This window comes from Prionailurus bengalensis, chromosome A1 (assembly GCF_016509475.1).
Source record: "Prionailurus bengalensis isolate Pbe53 chromosome A1, Fcat_Pben_1.1_paternal_pri, whole genome shotgun sequence".
In the NCBI taxonomy this organism is placed as follows: Eukaryota; Metazoa; Chordata; class Mammalia; order Carnivora; family Felidae; genus Prionailurus; species Prionailurus bengalensis.
Window position 1 is genome coordinate 23,130,423 of NC_057343.1, and position 22,032 is coordinate 23,152,454.

Genomic DNA, 22,032 nt, shown 5'->3' on the forward strand with positions numbered 1-22,032 from the left:
TAATTAAGAATTTTATTATAACAGTTTCATAATAGAAAAAGAAATTGGAAATAGCATCAATGTCCATCTATAGGGCAAGGGCTAAATAAAGTTATGAGACATCCGTACAATGGGATACCATGTCAGTGTTAAAAAGAATGAGACAGACTTGGAAAAAATTCAATGATCTATGGAATGAACAACTCAATTATAAGAATATATTTTAGGATCTCCTTTTTTGCAAAAAAAAAAAAAAACCCACAAAAAAACACAAAAAACAAACCAATGGGTGATTGAGAGATGCCTGGGATGAATACATAGATAGAAAGTTAGACAGACCAATCAAATTTTTTTATTATTCATAGAAATTGGAAGCCCTGAAAAATATGGGCAAATCATCAACAGTGAATATTCCTGGTGAATGGGGCTCCTCAGCCCTCAGTCAGTGGGCTGGCTTTGAGAGGAAAGTCCTTCACTTGTTACTTTTACCTTTGTATTGTTTGAAGTTTTAGCAATGAACAAGTATTATTTTTGGTCAAAAAAAAAAAAGGGAAACTATTTATTGACTTTAAGTTTGTATTTGTTGAACTTGCTTTCGGTCAGGCAGATGACCTAATATCCCATATTTCTGCGCTTTGCAGCCTGTCTCCCTGACAGCCTATGGCACTGAACGAGCTGGAGGGGACAAAGCCTTCCTTTTTTCAAGAGTAAGCATTTAGCCCGATTCAAACTGACTCTCTTGGGCATCTTCCTGGGGCACCTTTCCAGGGCCTTGGTTTCTAAATTCGGTATACTAATGGGCTGGGACAGATTCCCTGGCTGACTTTGGAAGTTGTCAAAATCTCTCTGGTAACTTTCCTAGGCTTTTTGGTCTCTAACAAGACATGGACCTTTTTCAGTTGTAAATCAGCTTACATCAAAATTCATGTGGGAGGCCGTGCTGCTCCTGAAATCTCTCTGCTCACTCTTTTCAGCTGCTGAGCTCTCGGTCCCTGGAAACTCCTGCCTCCTGGGATAATCAGAAATAGCCACCTGGGCTAATTTCCTAAGTGGCCATTCTCTTGTTTTGACCAGTAGGAGGGGCGTGATCTGTTTTCTCCGTACAGTTTGTATAGTTTGGCTTGCTGCCAGCATGGTTCTCTCAACCGAAGGAAAACCAAACACTATCGAAAATGGGAGGAAAAAAGGGAATTTGTGGGAATATTATAGATTAATCCAGTTTGCTGGGATCTGGCCTGGCCCATTTTTAGTGGGGGCTGGTTTAGAGTTAGTTTGTGGTTACATAAACTTGCCAACAATCCGGAAGAGGAAACAATACCCTCTGGTGGTAACATTATATCCTGCACCGTGTACCCTAAATTTCAACCTTAGGCCAAGTTGCCTTACCTGCACTTGTACCACAGTACATGTGAACATTTTTAGTCACAGGAATCTATACTTTTTTTTAAAGCTTATTATTATTATTGTTATTTTAGTAATCTCTACACCCAATGTGGGGCTTGAACCCACAACCCTGAGATCAAGAGTTGCATGCTCTTCTGACTGAGCCGGCCAGGCAATCCCAGAAATCTGTCCTTAAAGAAATCAACCCCACCTTTCCCTTGAGTGATATATAGAGATACAAATGGTAAAAATTTCCATTTCCCAGGTATGCTTTTATTGCTCTAAGTTACTGTGTTCAACATCATGCAGATCAAAATTCTTAAGTTTGTTATCATTCTATTAAGGAAAACAATTCCCATCATTCTACAAACTACAGAGCTAGGGTTGGTTTTTGACTATACCATTATTTATGATGTTACCATTATGCTTATTTCAGGTCCATTTCAGTTTTTCAGAATGTGTCTATTGTGTCATATAGATTTTTGTCTCTCAGAACATATTACTATGTTCTGCTATATGTGACAACATTCAGATATAGTCATAATCCTAGGTCCCAGTTTTCTTGTTAATCTACGCACTTGAATTGTCGCAGTCAGGTCGATTGCACAGGGACATTATCACACCAGCTGCTCTGCTCTGCAATTAGCAGGCCTGGTATGGAATGTTCAGAGTAAGTTGGAGTTCCCGTGGACTCTGAACATTTGCCTTTCTGAGTCTCTGCCTTTGACTTTCCCTTTGGGAATCATGCCATAAAGGTCACTGTTTCCTGTTCCAAATACTCCTTTTAGTTTCTGTTTTGTGAGAACTCTGTATAAAGCTTTTTCCCTTGACCATTTGTCCTCCCAAGCCTGAGATTGCTTCTGAAGTGGAGAGAATTGAATAAACCCAGGATTCCTTTCTGGGAACTGGGCACTTGTCATCGAAGAGTGAAGTGTCTTTGGAGAAGCTTGTGGCACCAGGATTTGAGGTGAGAGAGGAGAAAGGGGGCTCAGCCCATTATTTAAAACCTGCATTTGCTTCTTGTCAAAATGCTCATTGGCCATCTGGTAGGTGACCAACTGTGCCAATTTGTCTGGGTTTGAGGGGTTGCCCAGGGCATGGGACTTTCAGTGTTAAAACTGGCAAAGTTCCAGGTAACTTTGGGACTGGACCGGTTGGTCATACCAGTATGGGTTTAGGACTGTATGAATCCTTTCTTTGCTCCTGTCTCTCTCTATAGTTAATTGTTCTTCCTTTTACCACAGATCTGCCAAGCGTTGTTTCTTATGCGTCCTAATAAAACCCATGATGTCTGAAAACAATTACATATTAAGGATTTACTACATTTCACATGTGTTAACCATGGAAAACCTTTCATTTGAGTTTAAAAATCACATAAAAAGGTGCCTGGGTGGCTCAGTTGGTTAAGGGTCCCACTCTTGATTTCACGTCAGGTCATGATCTCAAGGTTCATGAGTTTGACCCCATGTCTGGCTCTGTGCTAACACTGTGGAGTCTGTTTGGGATTCTTTCTCTTCCTCTCTCTCTGTCCTTCCCCAACTTGTACTTTCTCTTTCTCTCTCAAAAATAAACTTAAAAATTTTTTTCTAATAAAAAGATTAAAAAAAAAAAAAGAAATTACCTAAACATGAACTTGAGACAGGCATGCCTACACCAGTCTACCATAATAATTTATCATCATTTCTAGGCACAGAGTGAAGGTTGACTGTTATGTGCCATGTCGGATGCTGGGGGAATGGGGAGCTGAATGGATAAACAGATAAATGCCACAGAGTTACCAGTGTTGGGCAAGTGGTGTAGGAGGCTAAGGAACAAAGTGATTCCTGTGGGCTGGGACTTAATGCTGGGAGAGGCTTAAAACAGGAAGTGGGATGTGGAGAGGACTGGAGAGGAATCCAGAAGAAAAGGTAGACTCTAGATGAGAAGACTATTCCAGGCAGAAGAAAACAGCTGCCTGTAGACTCAGGAATGTGTGAATGGGATCTGTATAGGCAAGTTGCCCTGAAGCTGAGTTTTCAAATGGGTGATCAGTTTGAGGAGGGTGTGTAGGACCATTCTAGCATTTCTGTACTGCTGCTTTTGCAATTACTCTAGACCCAGTGAGTACATCTTTACCAAACAGAGAGAGCCCTTCTTTTTCCTCCTGTCCCTCCGCCAGCTTTTGTAGGTTAGGCCTGGCATCTGTAAAGAATGACCTGACTTTCTCAGTAAATATTTGGGGTGCAAAGAACTGGAGCATTGTCAAAACTCTGTGTGACTACTCCACCCTTCCTCCTATTGAGTCCAGCGCAGAGTAGGGCGGACCACAGAGTGTGGCCAAGGAAACTATCCTTCACCCCCTTGTAAACAAGCTTTGGCACAGAGACTTGGAGCACCAGCCCCTGCGCCCCAGTTCTCAGCAAAAGCAGCGAACATTTGTAGGTGAAATGGGGCTGTTAAAGGACTACTGGTCTCCCTTACGCTGTAATGCTCATTAGTGGGTTTTCAGTGACCTTATCATAGACTGGACATAGCAAATTATCACAGCTCAATTTTACCAAAATGACCTTTGCCTTACACAAATCCCATTGTTCTTTATTGAAAAGAAACTCTTTCAATCTGGGCAAAGACAATGTGAAGATGTGTTGGGGAACCAGATACAACTGTCATCATAAATGGTGATGACCAAGGAAGACAGAGGCAAAAGCAGAAAGTGCCTTCAGTGAGATTTGGGAGGAGGGACACCAGGGAGGCTCTTGTACCTCTTCCACAGCTTTCCAGCTAAAAATTCCTGCTCATGTAAAGAAGAGCTTTAATCTGTAAATTCTCCTGGGAAGATTATGTCTGTCTTTACTCTCACACTAAAGAGACTGCATCAATACTTTCCCTTTGGTGAGGAATAGGTAGGGACTTCAGTGCTTAAAAAGAAGTGTCTGTAAATATGAAAAAATGCTGCCAAAAAGAAGGCTTAGCATCTTAAAATCAAATTCTTTGCATCTAAATTTTTTTTTGGGAAATTTGTTATAGCTTTTATCTGAAATGGGTTGCATCACAACAGCACTCAGGAAAACTGTCTTTTATTTTCCTTGCTTTGGATTTGTAGTTCTTTAATACTCTATGGTCTTCATGGTCTACCATCTCCCTTTCGTTGTTCAGTTTCCTTCCTTTGCTCTCAAACTCTTTTGTAAACTATTTTAAACTGTCCCATTTCTGCTCCTGAATTTCCCCCTTGGTTCCCAGTGGTCGTGTTTATTTATTAGCTCACAATGATTGCTTCCTTTCTCAGGTCTGGAGAAGTGTGACTGTGCTAAGGTGCATGGATACAAGACATAAATATCATTGAAGTGATGACTGCATCTATTAAAAATATTGGGATCATCTTTCTGCTTTCATTGTTTTATTTGAAAACATAGGTTGACAACTGATACTTCTGTACTGTAAAAAAAGGGAGAGAAATTCCATTAGACGGTGTGGATTAATCAGACACACTTTTCTTTAAAAACAAAAACCCTTGGGGCGCCTGGGTGGCGCAGTCGGTTGAGCGTCCGACTTCAGCCAGGTCACGATCTCGCGGTCCGTGGGTTCGAGCCCCGCGTCGGGCTCTGGGCTGATGGCTCAGAGCCTGGAGCCTGTTTCCGATTCTGTGTCTCCCTCTCTCTCTGCCCCTCCCCCGTTCATGCTCTGTCTCTCTCTGTCCCAAAAATAAATAAACGTTGAAAAAAAAAAGTTTAAAAAAAAAAAACAAAAACCCTACCTTGATAATTACTTCCTGTGCCCGTTGGTTCTTAATCATAGCTGCAGCTGAAACTCCTCTCCCCATTCTTTTAGTCTCTGGTATCTTCTTACCCACATCTCTTTGTAAATCATTATTATTATTATTTTTTAATTTGCAATTGGTTCTGCCCTTGGTAGTGTCAGTTAAAACACTCTCATTGGAATTAAATGCCAAGGTATGGTGTTTGCAATTAGGTTAAATGTTTCCTTGGAATGGGTCCAGTTGTTTTTTATCTTTTTTGATAAGCAATGGCTTTCAAGGTCCTGGCTTGAAGATTCTTATTTTGAATTAGGAATCCTTATCTCTACATAATTTGAACAGTCCCAGACTATACAGGCATTGCGTAGGTCCACCAGACAGTTCTCCATTAGCACTGCTCAGTGTGAAAGTCTAGAGAAGAACTTAGGCAGTCATGGTGGACCAGGCAGCTTAACCAAGAACATCCAAAGTATCTACTAGGAGAATATTCTAACATTTATGTCAGTTTAAATACCCCTGGCAAGTCATACTGTTCTCTAAAAGTTCAGTCAGTCCTGGTTCATGGCTCAAAGCACTTTGTGTGTATCAGCCCATTAGCCCTCTGCATTCCTCTGAGTCAGAGAGCTGACAAGTGGAAATAACCCCATTTCCAAATGTGGACTCCAATGCACAGAAAGCTTAAATAACTGCAACGGGATCACTAATTCAAGCAGCAAAACAGTACACACATGGGACCAAGAGCGTATCACAATGTTCCATAGGGTTGGATGTAGTAACAACCTCTGCCGGTGTTCCTTTGAGGGGCAGAGACAGCATCTGTGGCAAGATAAAGCACCTCTGCCTGAACTCCTCTTTATCCCTAACGCTTGGAAGAAACCCAGCTGACTTGAGACAACATCATTCATGTAGGGAAGTTTTGTTTCCTGGGCCATCCCCTCTCTGAGCCAATTTTCTTTCAGCCATGGCCAAGAGTTAAGGATGCTAGGACTAGAAATGCCAGCGTTCGAACCTTGATCCTACCAGTATGACCCTGGGCAAGTTTCTTAACCTCTCTATGACTGACTCAGTTTCATCATCTGTAAAATGGTGATTAGTAATAGTATGTACCTCAGACAGGGTGCTGTGGGGATCAAATACGCTAATTCATGTAAAGCACTTAGAACAGAACCTGGCACATAAGTACTCAATAAATATTAGTTGTTTCTCTTGTTATTTAATATGCTTCCTTTCCTTTTCTGGGAAGCCTTTTCATTCCAGGGCCTTCACATTCTCTTACTTCCTCTTCCCATCAAAATAGCAAAGGATCCAGTATCAGCTATTAACATTTTAGTGAGACCAGCTGGTTTGCTTATCAAGCATTGTCTCCAATTGTGGAATGAAAAACTTGATTCCCTGTTTAAGGAAGTTGGGGTACCACAATGTTTTGAGGTAGTAGGGGAAAGTGGGAGATGAGAACGAAAAATCTCAATTAGCCTCAAAGATATCTGAAGGAACCTGCTCAAGTATTTACCAGGCCCCTTTTCTGCTAAAGAGCAGGTCTACCTACTTGACCAGAACCCCTTCCTTCTTCTAAAATCCCTCTCCATCCCTATTCTGTTCCTTCCTATATCAACACAAACAACTTTCCCTTTCCTCACCCTTAGTATTTTATCCTTCTTTCCTCTCGCTTTAGACCAAGATCTTTAAATGCCAGGAATGCAGGGCCTGTTTTCACGAGTCTTCTGCTCCATCAGCCACTTCTGGCCTTGGTTCTCTTTGTCCCAACCCTGCTTTGCCATGATGGTACTATTGTGAGGACCAAAAGTGAGAAGAGTTAAGCTATGAAAGTAAAATTTGCATATACCAGTTATGCCGAATTGTCTATTGGCATAATAATATAGAGTTTGTATTATTAAATATATAAAACATTAACTTTATTTTTTTATTTACATTTATTTATTTTTGATAGAGAGAGACAGAGCACAAGTGGGGGAGGGGCAGAGAGAGAGGGAGACACAGAATCCGAAGCAGGCTCCAGGCTCCGAGCTGTCAGCACAGAGCCCGATGTGGGGCTCGAACCCACGGACTGCAAGATCATGACCTGAACCGAAGTCGGAGCTTAACCAACTGAGCCACCCAGGTGCCCCTAAAACATTAACTTTATTAATCTCTATTCTGAAATAACAAAACTGTTCACATATGCTTGGCGTTCTTAATTAGTCGCTGTCTGTAGCCTTATCATTTGATCACAGCCTTGTCCACGGCATTTTTCCTGCCAGGCATGTGTAATTAAATACATGAAATTCAACTCCTAACCCTTTGCTACATGGGGGAGACTAAGGCTGAGGCATGGAGAGGAGAAGGGACCCCAGGGGAGGGTAGACGTGAGACAAAGAACTCCCAGAAGCCAGGGATAACTTTCCCCCCCTCCCTGGGCCTTTCCCTCAATGTCACCACCCAGAGGTAATATCTAAAAACCACAAGCCTTAAAAATTAATGAATCTCAGATTTAACCTCTAGTCATCCTTGAATGACAATCTACATTTCAGAGCCTTTTTCTTAACATAAATAGAAATTACAGTTCATATCACATGTTTAAATGAGTTAAGCAACTTAACAAAAACCCTGGCCAGTTCTTCTTAGAGCACTAGGCAAATTCGAGGTGGTTAATTTCTTAGTCGAAGTTTTCTCACCTGCTTTTTATGTCTTTTGTTTAAAATAATATTATTTGTATTAGTATATGAAATACACAGGCACTTAAATTTTTTACTCACTATCTCACCAATGTCCTATTATTCATGCTTTAAAAGCTTCTGTGTATATTCACAGTAGCTCCAAATAATGGATTTTTTAAGTTTATTTATTTATTTTGAGAGAGACAGTGGGAGTGAGCAAGGGAGAGGGAGAGACAGAGAGAGGGAGAGAGAGAATCCCAAGCAGGCTCCACACTGTCAGTGCAGAGCCCAATGTAGGGCTCAAACCTACAAACTGGGAGATCATGGCTGGAGCTGAAACTAACAGTCAGACACTTAGCCTACTGAGCCACCCAGGTGCCCCCCAAATAACAGATTTTTATTTCCTTGAAGCTGGTCTCTTGTTAACTGTTTGCCATGACACTGTCAGTCATAAACCCTTCAAATAAAATCAAGATCACACTCGTTAGCATAGACACCAAGCGTTAGAAGGAATGCCTTCAGTGGGCCCAACTTTAAACGTTGCCTCTGGTTTTCTAGCACAAGTGGGAAGTATGCCTGACCTCACTATAATCAGTTTAGGACATACAGTGTTGTTGTTGTTGTTGTTTAAGATTTTATTTTTCAAGCACTCTCCATACCCATCATGGGGCCAGAACCCACAACCCTGAGATCAAGAGCCACATGCTCCACTGACTGAGTTAGCCAGGTGCCCCTAGGAAATATAGCTTTTATTTTTGGTCCAATAATGCAATGGTTTCCAAACTATGTTCCATAAAAACTTTAGATCAGTGAGGGATTTTTGAGCGTCTTAGAAAAAAAGGGCATATCGCAGAATATGCTTTTGATTTGTGTCCCAGTTCATCTTTTCCAATCACCACCCCGTGACAGTTACTACTCTATGAGCAATTAAATAGAAATCTTGCTTATGTTTGGACAAATAGGTTACGATTCACATTTTATAAGTCAGGTCATACTTTATATGTTTGCTATTTATCAAGTATGTATTATATGCCAGCATTGACTTGGATTATTCACATTAGTCTTAACAACTCTGTGACATAGGTCCCCTTATTATCCCCTTCAACAGATGAAGAAGCAGAGATTTAGGAGATGAGGAAACTTGCTCAAAGTCTCAGAGAAAAAGAAATCAGGTCAAGCCTGAAACCCTAGCATTTAGCTCCCAAGTCCATGCTCTTTAAACACCCTGCTCTGTTACCTCCTTAATAGAGGCAATTGCTGCAGAATAATCTACAAATCAAGCTTTCCCTTTGTATGGTATGTTTGGCCCTCCTCTCCAACATACCCCCCTTGATGAACGTATGAATTATAAGCTTGGCATTTGTGTGAATCATCTACCAAGGGGCACCCTTGTGTAAGAGAGTCCCAGAGCTGTTTTCCATGCAGTTAGCTGAAAGTCTATCTATGTTCCCAAGTTCCACAGGCCAGGAGAATGGCAAAGACTCTGTTATCCAATGACCTTTCTTATGGCACAACCTCCTCCCAAAGGTCAGCATTGCTCAGGGAGGGGAACTACAGGCCTTCCATGCCCCCCAGCTCCTTCAGTTCCTGGGCATGCTGTTTTTGGAGACTGCCCCCTCATGGCTGCTTATAGGTCTGCAGGGGCCTTCATGAGGAGGCCATTTCTCCATTTCTTGGAGGGATCAACGGATTACTGTTCTCTTATTATTCCATTTTGTCAGTGTCTGAGTTGCCATGGAGGGATACAGGTTTTGCTGTGGGTGACCTGACCAAATCCTTCAATAGCAACAAATGGTTCCCTGGAACTCACCACTGCCACACTGAAGCTTGTAAGCAAGGCCACACTGACTGCATTCCCAAATCTCCTCCACCCCTCATTCCCCTACAAGTCTATCCATTATGAGGACTGCTCAGTGGCCCAAGAAACCCATAACCCATTCTATGTCCAATAGATAGAGCCGTTGCCTCTCAGGATTGCTACTCCATGGACAGGGTGTATCAAAGGGTGTAACTGCCCATTTATCTCTCAATCTTTTCCAATAGACTAGAAGCTCCTTAAGGGCAGTTACAGTTAATCACACATTGTTATAAGTAATGTGATGGCCTTTCTGAGCACTAAGGGGGCACCTGCAAATGGCCTTGATCTTTCCATTTTCTCTTTGGGTCAGGCATATTCCATCTCATTGTGACCTCTGACCAACTTCATTAGGCTCTTCAGGGTCTGGGCTAAAGTTCAATTTATAAAAGACAAGTGGAAAATGCCACACCCTTTGATAATGAAACCAGTCCACTTCAGAAGCAAAAGTAATACTGAGAGAAAACATGTTTTGCAGCTTGGGTCAGCTTTCTTCCTTTCTTTTTTTCAAATGAATTACTTGAAGCTTTGAAGCACTGGAAAACAGGAATGTCTGAGTTATCTAGGCCCTTATCCAGTCAGTTCAAAATATTTATCCTGAATTACAAATTCACTTTCTAGGCTTCAGTGGGTGCACTGCAGTGTTTACAGTTAAAGATGTCTCAGAACAATTATTTTGTCATGCACCTTAACTCTGAACATGTTGATGAAGCAAACTACCTTGTAGTTCTTTCTAAATGTTCTAGACCCAGGAGGACATTCATATTTCCAATGGATCTTAAGTTGGAACACTGCTGCTGCTCCATCACACCCTCTACAGGCTTCCTAGAATAACCATGGCTTAGACCTTCTTCACTTCCCTGAAGGCAACATTTTGCCCTCCATCCTACTGCTTCAAAAATGTATTAAATTAAAGGTCTTCACATTCTTTTTTTTTTTTTTTTTTAATTTTTTTTTTCCAATGTTTATTTATTTTTGGGACAGAGAGAGACAGAGCATGAGCGGGGGAGGGGCAGAGAGAGAGGGAGACACAGAATCGGAAACAGGCTCCAGGCTCTGAGCCATCAGCCCAGAGCCCGACGCGGGGCTCGAACTCACGGACCGCGAGATCGTGACCTGGCTGAAGTCGGACGCTTAACCGACTGCGCCACCCAGGCGCCCCAAAGGTCTTCACATTCTTGATTCACAATTCAGTCAATTCTTTTGCTCCACAAAACACCCTGATATTTGTAACAAACACCCTGAGTGTCTTGGCCCTTTGTTGGCCTGACCCAATAATGACTCAAATACCCCAAAAATCCTCTTGGTTAGAAGAGTGAATATAATTAGAACCTGATAGATTCTAGACACTATGCTAGGTATTTTCATTTATATTATTTCATTTAACTCTCAAACTAATATTACAAGGCAGGTAGAGCAGTAGTTGGTACATAGTGGGCACTCATGAAACACTTGGTGAATGAGTGAAGAAATTACAATTCCTATCTTACTGTCTAGAAAACCGCAGATGAAACAGATTATATTTTCTTGAGACCACTTGGCCAAGCAGGTCTGCCTCTTCCCTGGCCATGCCCTCTGTACCACGTGACTTCGGGCCTGTAAGGGTTAAATACACTCTCTGAGAAGGCTTATGCTGCGTCACCACTTGACGCCCTAAGGATTTTCTAAATCATTGTAATCAACACTTACTAAGCCCCCTCAAGTACTCAAAATCCTTTAATCCTCAAATGTGAAAACAAAAAGTAAGGCTTTATCTTTATGTCCATGTTAGATAAAAGTTTCTCTTGAACCTCATTGGTCTTGGATATCAATTATCCAAAGAAGTGTAGAGAAATTCTCAGGAAAATTCACAGGGCAAAATTAATTTTAATGGCTTTAATTTACACAAGAGCCATGAAGTAACACTAGCTTCTTGACACAGTCTTTGCCACATCGCCCTTTGTCTGCCCTGATGAGCTCCAACTCCTCTCCATGCTTTGGGTTCCCTCTCTCCCTTCTGCTCCCCAGCGTGCTCCTCTGCGTCCTGAGACTTCCATGGTTCCCTCCCACCTCTCAGCTTATTCCTATCTGTGAGCCATTATTTATGATCCATCCTGCACCCTAAAGACTTCTGTGTCTCCTAGGACTTTGTGTATGTGGTGTGTATGTGTGGGGGGGTGTTTCCCCATGACTTATTAAAAGTAAGGCCATTCTTATTTCACATACAGTCTGCCTCCTCTTCCAATAGTGGACAATTGCTTTAGTGGACATTTGTGGCACTGGCTATATAGTCCTTAGTATTATCTTCCCAATTGGATTGGACATTTTTTGCCCGTCTTTTTTTTTTTTTTTAATTTAAATCCAAGTTAGTTAAGATATAGTCTAATAATGATTTCAGGAATAGAATTTAGTGATTCATCACTTACATATAACACCGAGTGCTCATCGCAAGTGTCCTCCTTAACGCCCCTTGCCCATTTAGTCCACCCTCCACCTGACCACTCCAGCAGGCCTCAGTTTGTTCTCTGTATTTAAGAGTCTCTTATGGTTTGTCTCCCTCTTTGTTTTTGTATTATGTTTGCTTCCCTTCCCTTATGTTCATCTGTTTTGTATTTTAAATTCCACAAATGAGTGAAATCATATGATATTTGTATTTCTCTGACTGACTTACTTAGCGTAATACTTTCTAATTCTATCTATGTTGTTGCAAATGGCAAGATTTCATTCTGTCCCATCTAAGATACTCCTAAACCTATCTTAATTGTTCCTGGGTGTAAGAAGTACGTGGTGAAAGTTCTACTAAGTACTCTTGATAAGCCACTCTCATTCCCTTCTGGGCACCAAATAGAAGAGGAGCTTCTGAATTTCTACAAAAAAAGAATAATCATCCTGGTAATAGCAATGTATACAGTTCTCTTTGTATCCTTAAACTGGACTTTGGGCCATGTTCCTCAAATTCATCAAGCTCAAAGATGAACTCCCCATTTCTCCAGACCTGTTCCTTCTCATGTCTTCTTCACTAAATTGATGATACTACCTTCCCCACATCACCACCTAATTTAATCATTTAACTCTTCTCCATCCCCCTACCCACACTTCCCTCTCATCTAAATTCAATTAGTCAGCCCTTGTTATTTATCTACTAAATATATTTGAAGTTGTCTACTCCTTTTCATTCCCCACTCTTCCTATCTTGGATCAGACCCACATTACTACTTCCCGGGACTGCTGCAAATTTCTTTACCTGGTTTCCTTCCTCCTGTCTCTCCCAACTCCCCTCCAACCCATTTGCTACATGATTGTGTTGCTCTCTTGCTTAAAAAGCACTCGGTGACCTCTTATAAAACCAAGTCAAATTTTATTGATTTCTAGCTTAATTGAATATAATCAGAAAAACTTTATAAAATCTCTAAGATCTCTTGTTAAGATTTTCTTTGTAGCTAAATACATGACCCATATTAGTAGATGCTTCATCAAAATAGAAAAGAATATATGGTGCTTGTTTCTATCTCACAAAGAGAAAGGTCTATATTCACCTTTTGTAGTGTCCGTATCCTAACATGTTTCTACTAAATTGAGCTTGATTAAATTTTTCCATAGAATGTTATTTTGTGTTTATTTGATATTTGGAATTTAAAAATCTACTTACCAATGGCTATATTATAATGGTGTTTTGTCAGTTTCCTTATGTTTCTAGTTTGTTGGGGTTTGTTTTTGTTTTTATAACTGGAAGATATAATTAGTGTACTCATTTTTGCAGTTAGGAAAACATTTTTGTTGAAAAAACTTTTACCTTTTTTTTTTTTAAGTCTTGGAAATAAAAATGTCTTTCATGATATGACTTTCCTTTAACCCTCCAGACTTTTCTTCTGCTATTCCCTACTTTTCTCTTTACATTCTACTAATACAGCCTGCTTCTGGTAGTTCAGCTCCTTCAAATACACTTGTAATTTTGCTCTTCCTGACATTCCTGTGTAACTATGACTTGACCTTTATGTCTGAGCTCAGCTGTTATATCTTGAACCTCTTTGTAAACCCATAGCGCCTGTGCTTACCTGTCTTCTCCCTTTCCACCTTATGTTACCTGTGTACATGTCTGTGTTTCTCACTAGACTGTAAGTCCCTGAGAACATGGGCCAGATCGTCATTTGTTTTGCTCCTACACAAGGCCTGAAACATAATAGGTTGCTTAATTTTCTTGTACTGTACCCAGCCAAACTGATCTCCCAATGGTCATCACACTTGGGAGCCTTGTCCCATTCCGCGCCATCTTCCTGATGTCCAACATGATTGATCAACCTGGGTTTCCGTCATCCCTTCACTTCCCCCTGGCTCTTTACCTCTTCACCAGGAGGTAGCTTCTCTTCCAGGTTCTTTTGCCACATCTTCCAAGAGTAACCACCTCAGGGTTTGTGCTGTCTTGCCTCGGAAGTGGTTTCTTGCCGTTTAGCATCACCCCCTAGAGACTGAGTGGGAGAGAAACGGGTCCATCAGACATGAGGCCATTCAATACTTTTTGTTCTGAATCTATGCTCTTGAAGCTACTTTTGGATCGTAGCTGGACTAACCACATTGAAAAGTAGTTGATCCGTAAACCTGAACATCTATGATCACTCAGGAGTTATATTTTTCATTATAACTGCATTAATTTGCATTCCATTTTAATTAATTCACTTCTTGAAGAATTCACTTGTATAACCATTACTGTTTTATTCAAATTCCTTAGGTTGCAAGAAATAAAACTCAATCAAACTAGCTTGTGTAATGGAGCAGGGGTAGGATCCTTTCAATGCAGCAATAAGGGAGACAGAGATCATGGGAATTTATGAACAGAGCACAGGATAAAGCTGACTGAACATTTTGGGAATTGAACCTGGAAAACTGTCAGGAACTGGGCTGCTAGGGACTGACACTCGCTCCCCTCCCTCTCTCATGGGCTACATGTACTCTTCTTTCCCACTCCCCTTTTCTTTCCCTGTACTCTGCATACCTTTCCTTTTCCTCACAGCATCTACATATCCTTACCGCCTTATAAATCTGGCTTACACAATTTATCATGGCCTCTTTGGCTTTCTCTGTGTTAATTTCATTCTCTCTCTCTCCTTAATTTTTCACAAAGAGAGTTGATGCCAGGTTATCTTTTCAAGCTGTGGATAAATGTATCTGTAATCAGTCAACCTTCCTCCATCTCTATGGCTACTATTGGTCAAATGACTACCATTTCTCACCTGAATTACTACGATGATTTTACTACCACTGTCTTCCTCCCCTCCCAATCCATTTTCCATACACTTCAGAGATTTCCCATTGCTTACATGATAAAGTACAGATATTTTAACATTCTTTTTTTTTTTTAACGTTTATTTATTTTTGAGACAGAGAGAGACAGAGCATGAACGGGGGAGGGTCAGAGAGAGGGAGACACAGAATCTGAAACAGGCTCCAGGCTCTGAGCTGTCAGCACAGAGCCCAACGCGGGGCTCGAACTCACGGACCGCGAGATCATGACCTGAGCCCAAGTCGGCCGCTTAACCGACTGAGCCACCTGGGCGCCCCTTAACATTGTTATAATACACTTCATGTTGTAGCCTCATGACCTGGTCCCTAGGTACTTCACCAGCCTCATTTCTTACTTCTCAATCTTGTACTCTACCTCCCATCATACTGAAATTATTTAAGTTGCTTAAAATATGCTATGTTTCCCCTCACCTCTGGTTATATGCTGTTCCTTCATTAGGAGAGCTCTTCCTCTTCTAGAACTGGACTTCTCTTACTTAGTCTTCAGCTCTCAGCTTAAACACCACTTCTTCCAGGAAGTCTTCCTTGATCAGGTTACTTGACTATGCTGTTATATGCTCCCATAGCACTGCACTTTCCCTATCTTAGCAAAATAACTTATGTTTGCCTATTTAATTGTCAGTCTTTCTAGGTAGAGTGTAAGCTTGAGGGTAGCAAGGAAGGTGTCTGTTTTGCTCACCATTATATCCCTGGCACATAACAGTCACTTCATAAATATTTGATAAAGGGCACCTGGGTGGCTCAGTCACTTAAGCATCTGACTTCCACTCAGGTCATGATCTTATGGTTCACGAGTTCATGTCCTACATCAGGTGAGCATAAGCCCCACTTCTCTGTCTCCCTCTCTCTGCCCCTCGTGGGATTCTCTCTCTCCCTCTTTCTCTGCCTCTTGCTCACTTGTGCCCTCTGTCTCTCAAAAAAAAAAAAAAAAAAAAAAAGATGACAAATGAGTGTGGCCCAACCTTAGGTCACTGATACTATTAGATATTGGGAGCAGGGGCAGTTCATGACTTTGTTGGATGTACCTTTGTTCTAATTGATATATCTTAAGCAGATTTGTCAGAAGAGAAGCTTCCCTTCGTAGGGGCTGTAATCCTGATAGACAACATGATTGAAATGTTTAACACAGTTACTTAAAATCTGATTTGTCTCTGTGACCTTGAAGATCAAATGACTACTAGGTTGTTGGAATCTTGTGACGCTCACCTTAAAGCAACCTAATGACTGCCCTCTACACTCCCATTGTAACAGAACTAAAATACTAACTTCCTGCATGACCTGCAAGAGCTCTACGGGACACATGATGAGGCCTCTGTGTGACATGCTCAGCTCATCGAACCCACTGCTTCACTCACTATGCTCCAGCCTCCTCAGGGCCTCATATAATTCCACGTGTTAGGAAACAGGCCCTTTGTACTTGCTGTTCATTCTGCTTGGAACTATCTTCCCTGGATCGCTGCACGGTGAGGTCCCCCTTTTTATCCTTTAGCTCTTACCTAAAATATCACCCTCCTCAGAGAGGCCTTCACTGGCCACTCTATGTAAAATGGCCCCCACTCCTTCATAATATTTATCATAAACTAAAATTACCTGGCATGTTTGCTCATTAATTATCTTCCATCCCCATTTAGAAGGTGAGCTCTAAAAGGGCAGGGAACTTATTTGGTTCATCCTCTGCTGTACTGTAAAAATCTGGAACAGTACTTACTATCACTGCTCAATACATCACTGAATGGGGGCACCTGGGTGGCTCAGTTGGTTAAGTGTCTGCCTTCGATTTGGGTCATGATCTCACCATTCGTGGGTCCAAGCCCCACATTGGGCTTTCTGCTGTGCGCGTGAAGCCCGCTTCCGGTCCTCTGTCCCCTTCTCTCTCTGCCCCTTCCCCACTTGCACATGCGCTGTCTCTAGCGCTCTTTCAAAAATAAATAAATTAATTAATAAGTTAATTAATTAAAACTTAAAAAAATATCACTGAATGAATGAATGAACAGGAAGGCCTGTGCCCAGAGTTGACACAAGATTTTTTTTTTTTTTAATCTAACCCTCTTCAGTTTTCCACTACTGTATTATTTCCTGAAAGAAATGCGAGAAAGAGACAGTCTAGCCAAATGTTTGCCAAGTCCCTGACAGAGGCCTGTGCACTATCTGCTCTTCCCTGCGGACTAGTTCAGGATTCCTCATCTCTCCCTGATCCCTTCTGACCTTGACCCTTTGTCTTGTACCGACAGCCCAGGGCAGTGTCAGACCTCAGCAGTCTCTTTTTCCCTACTGCCTGGGGCCATTGTGAGTACTACCCAGGTCCCTGGGGTGCATGCATACCCAACAGAAACCGTGTGAATATCAAGTATTACTTGGAATAAGAAAGAGGATTAGTTAGAGCTTTATAATCCCTGGACTTCTCCCCATTTCACCATACTTGAGGCACCGACAGGGCCAGGCTCTCCAGTAGGCTGTAAAGTTGACTGACCAATATCTTAGGATGCAAGCAAGCCAAAAAGACATAATTTTGCAAAAGATTTAAATATGCCTCTGTCAGAGTGGTCACTTGTCAAATGTTTATGTTCCACAATTCCACCATTTCACCTCTAAATCCAGCATTACACCCACAGCAGGACTGGTGTCCAAAGACTCAGGGAAGAACCACCGATGCAGCTAAAACTGAATGATCTAAATTCACTCAGAAATTGTAAGGCCTTTGTTGAGGAACCACACAGTAGTCCCGCCAGAGCCCAAGAAATACCTTTGGAGCGCTGTGCACAGCACATTGGCCCAGCAGGAGCATTGTGTACAAGTCGATCTTGGAAATGGATTGCCTGGTCATCCAGCAAATGAAGCATTATGCGTTTGTCTGGTTGAGAAGAGATAAAAAAGCATGGATCAGACAGAGTGAAATGTGGCCAACGTTTGGCAGGGGCTTTCCCAATGAAAATAAAAGGTCCTAACAAAGAGTGGAGCTTGCATTTTCAGATCTCCTAGGAGGGAGAAATTGGTGTCTGTAATTAGAAATTTTATATCAGGTGTTAGATTCACAAAATGGGCAGGCCAGTCTCTGGAAGCCTGATTGCTGAGGACAGAGAGTCACTGTGCTCACTGCTGGCTTGGGGCGGCCTGAAGGGAATAACTTGCGGGTTGGTTGGAGGACCAGACCTGGCCAAAGCCCAGCATGTCAAAGAGCAACAAGTTATCCAAGAAGAGGCAAGGGCCAAGCACCAGAGAATCTGAAAAGACAAAGAAGCCACTGTTCTGCCCTGATGAGTGCCAAGATACCTCCGTTAACCTCATTGCTTTTATTCAAACACTTAGCAGGAAACTCATCCTTATGTCTTTAATGGGAAAAATCTTCTGGTTGGGGTCGAAATCAGATAACACGAGGATGGATGTATTTGAAAGTAAATGGAAAAATGGGAAAGAATGATGATGTCATTATACTAAGGGAATATAAATGGTCTGGGAATTTGGTGGTTTTGAGGTGGGTTCAATTCTTCATTTCCTGGCACTTCAATATTTATCTTTGCTTTTGCAGGGGATACAGTGACTCATTTGCACACAGGGTCATACAGTACTTTTTGGATTGTGATAAACATTCAGAGAGACAAGATTAAGGTGATCTGAGGCCAATTTTGCCAATTGAACTATAGTGTTTAGCTCTCACAAGGTGTTTTTCTAAATTAAATCAAATCAGTAAACATTTATCAGGCGTCTGCGTATCATGTGAGAGGCTAACACACGAAAATGAACAGGATTTGAAATGCAAGGAAATGAAAAACAAACCAGCAGCATGGAGATTATAGTTAATCTTTTCTGAATTGTGTCCACAGTTAGAGACAGGAAGGGAACTAACTTTCTAGCAGCCAAAAAGGAAACTTTTCTGGGAAATCTCCCTCAATCTAGCCAAAATAAATATTTAGATCTCAGAGAAAACAAAAGTTAAAATGAATGTAAAACTGATCTTCACATTAAGATGCGAGGAAAGTCAACCAACTTCAATAAAAATGCTGAACCTTTACTATGTGGTAGGTAGTGGTTATATGAAATTAAAAAGACATGGCCAACGTTCATGAGGACAAATTTAAACATGTGTTATTCCATGCAAAACAAAGTTATTTTGTCCTCAAACTTTTATTTATTTATTTATTTAGGTTGTTGTTTAAGGATGTTAAACGTAGAAGAATTTTTTTTAAATATTGTATTTGAAGTTCATGAATTTGGCACAATCTATTATGGATGCCTTGTGTGTCAACCGAAGCAATGTGGGTAAAGGTATAATTAGGTGGATTTGTATTTGGTTAATTGACCATACCCCAGCTGCATTGATTGTTGAATGATGGCTGCTGCATCCCAGAAGATTCTTAAAGGCACTAAAGATATTGGGGCTAACTGAAACATCACATATGTTTGCTTTGGATTGGAACTGTATTGACTTTATTCGGCAAACACTAGCAGAGAAAAACAGAAAAGAACATTTACAGTGTATGCAATTCATTCCTTCTTCCAACTACCTTAAATTCTATCCTCAAATCAGGTTATATCGCCAGAAGACTATATGCCTGCATAACAGTAAATTAGCCTCTCACAAAATCATCCTCACTGGACCCAGAGCACTCTAGGAGGCAAGGCTTCCAGAAGAAAAAGGGGCATGAAAACTTCCTGATATGTTGGAACTTTTGGAAAAATAAATGAAGAATTATTGTAAGAGATTAAGAGAAGAAAGAGAATAGAAACTACTATAAAAACTAACAGTTGTATAGCAAGGGATTATGATATTAATATCCTACTTTGTTCTTCCCCGAGCAACAATTATATAAATTATAATATTGTAAGCATCGTTGAGCAATTTAACATGGTTTAATGGTAGTTTGCCTGAAAAACATGAGAATTTTTAAAATAGACTTCTATTTTAGAATAGTTTTAGACTATTTTTAGAATAGAATTTCTATTTTTAGAAATAGAACTTCTATTTTTAGAATAGAATAGTTTTAGACTAACAGAAAAAATTATGAAGATAGTAGAGAGATTCCCATATACTCTACACCAGTTTCCTCTATTATTGACATATTAATATGGTTCATTTGTCAAAATTAATGAACCAATTCTAATACATTATTATTAACTAAAGCCCATGATTTCTTCAGATTTCCTTAGTTTTTACCTCATATTCTTTTTCTGTTCCAGAATCCATCCGGAATACCACGTTACATTTGGTTGTCATGACTCCTAGGGCTCCTTCTCTTGATTGCACCAGTTTCTCAGACTTTCCTTGGTTTTGATGACCTTGACATTTTGGAGAAGTCAGCTGCTTTGTAGAATGTTCCTCAGTTGGGATTTGTCTGATGAGATTATGAGTTTGGAGGAAGATCAGAACAGTAAAGTGCTATTCTCATCACATTATATCAAGGACACTTATGATTGACTTATTTCTGTTGATATTAATTTTGATCACATGGCTGAGGTAGTATTTGTTAGATTTCTCCACTGTAAGGTTTCTCCCCCTACCCTTTCCATACATACTGCACCCTTTGGAAGGAAGTTACCATGAGCAGCATACATTTAGGGGAGCAGGGAGTTTATGCACCAACTCCTTGTGTGTTAAGCACCTACGTAAATTATGTAGAATTCTACATGAGAGATTTGTCTATTCTCCCCAATTTATTGATTTATCCAATCACTTATTTACATCAGCATGTACTCATGGATACTTATTTTGTATTTTAGGTTATGATTCAGCACTGCGTTATTTATTTTGTTATTCAGATTGTTCTACTTTCATCATTAGGAATTCTTTCATTGGCTCTGATGACCCTTTGACATACCCCACCATTGTAGATTTTTTTCTTTTAACATTTGTTACTTGCTGGAGCTACAAGATGCCCCAGGTTCATCTTGTATATTTCTTGTCCCAGTAATCAAATCAGCCATTTCTCCAAGGAAATGAAGAATGGTATTAGAAACCAAGAACCAAGATCAAGACCCTAAGTGTGCTTGTTGCTATGAGGGGACAGGGATTGTTGCTTCTAGGTCCTCTCAAGAAGATGGATCAAGGAAATATATGTGTATGTACTAATCAGGATATATATACGCACACACACGCATATAAATATTTCTCTTTGTAACCATCTGTATCTCCATTAAGTAAACATGAGTTCATACTGATGTGTCCAACTCTAATCCACTACCACATGGATTATTCTAGCCTTCTCACCTTGCTTGTTTATAATATCTTACCCCAATAGGGAGAAATCTGGCTCCCACACCTGCCATCTATTTATTTAACTGTTCAATTCCAGCATACATGTATAGTAGTTTCAGAATTGTTAACCTATACTCCATTGGGAAAAAACTTTATTACCTAGACTACAGTATTTATATATCATTTATTTTGCCTTTAGTCTTACAGATGCAAGTTACTTAGATCAGCACCTTTTATATTCACCCCTTTCAGTGAGGTTGATTCATACATTTATAATATAGTAAGTTGATTTTGTCACATTCCCTAGGGTATTCTGACCTCCTAAATAATTTTTTAATTTGCATACATTCAGGTTCACTCTTTGTGCTGTAAAGGTCTATGGGTTTTTACAAAAGCATAGTGTCATGTATCCACCACTGCAACATTGTATAGAATAGTTTCACCACCTAAAAAATCCTGTGTTTCACCTTTTCAACCCTTCCTACTTCCTGAGCCTCTGGCAACCACGATCTGTTTCCCATCTCAATGTGTTAAGCCTCTTTTAGAATGTAATATAAACGGAATCATGCAGAATGTAGCCTTTTCAGACTGACTTCTTTCACTTAACAATATGTGTTTAATATTTTTTCATGTCATTGCATGGCTTGATAGCTCTTTTTTTTTAACGTTTATTTATTTATTTTGAGAGAGAGAGAGAGAGAGAGAGAGAGAGAGAGAGAGAGAGTGGAGGGGGAGCAGAGAGAGTGGGAGAGAGAGAATCTCAAGCAGGCTCCCCACTGTCAGCCCAGAGCCCAACTCGGGGCTTGAACTCATGAACCATAAGACCAAGATCAAGCCAAAGTTGGACGTTTAACCAACTAAGCCACCCAGGTGCCCCAGATAACTCATTCTTTTTTATTGATGAATAGTAACATATTACATGGACATACTAATGTTTGTTTATTCTATTACTCTTCCAACA

General features: G+C 40.6%; 1 protein-coding gene across 1 annotated transcript in view; it reads left to right on the forward strand.

Annotated features, from left to right (window-relative positions):
• Window positions 1-2,201: 2,201 nt before the first annotated feature.
• Window positions 2,202-22,032, forward strand: part of MED4 (mediator complex subunit 4) — a 48,858-nt gene continuing 29,027 nt past the window's right edge. The window contains exon 1 of the mRNA XM_043578776.1: window positions 2,202-2,329. The gene's annotated coding sequence lies outside the window, so the exon portion shown is untranslated. The remainder of the gene's footprint in view (window positions 2,330-22,032) is intronic.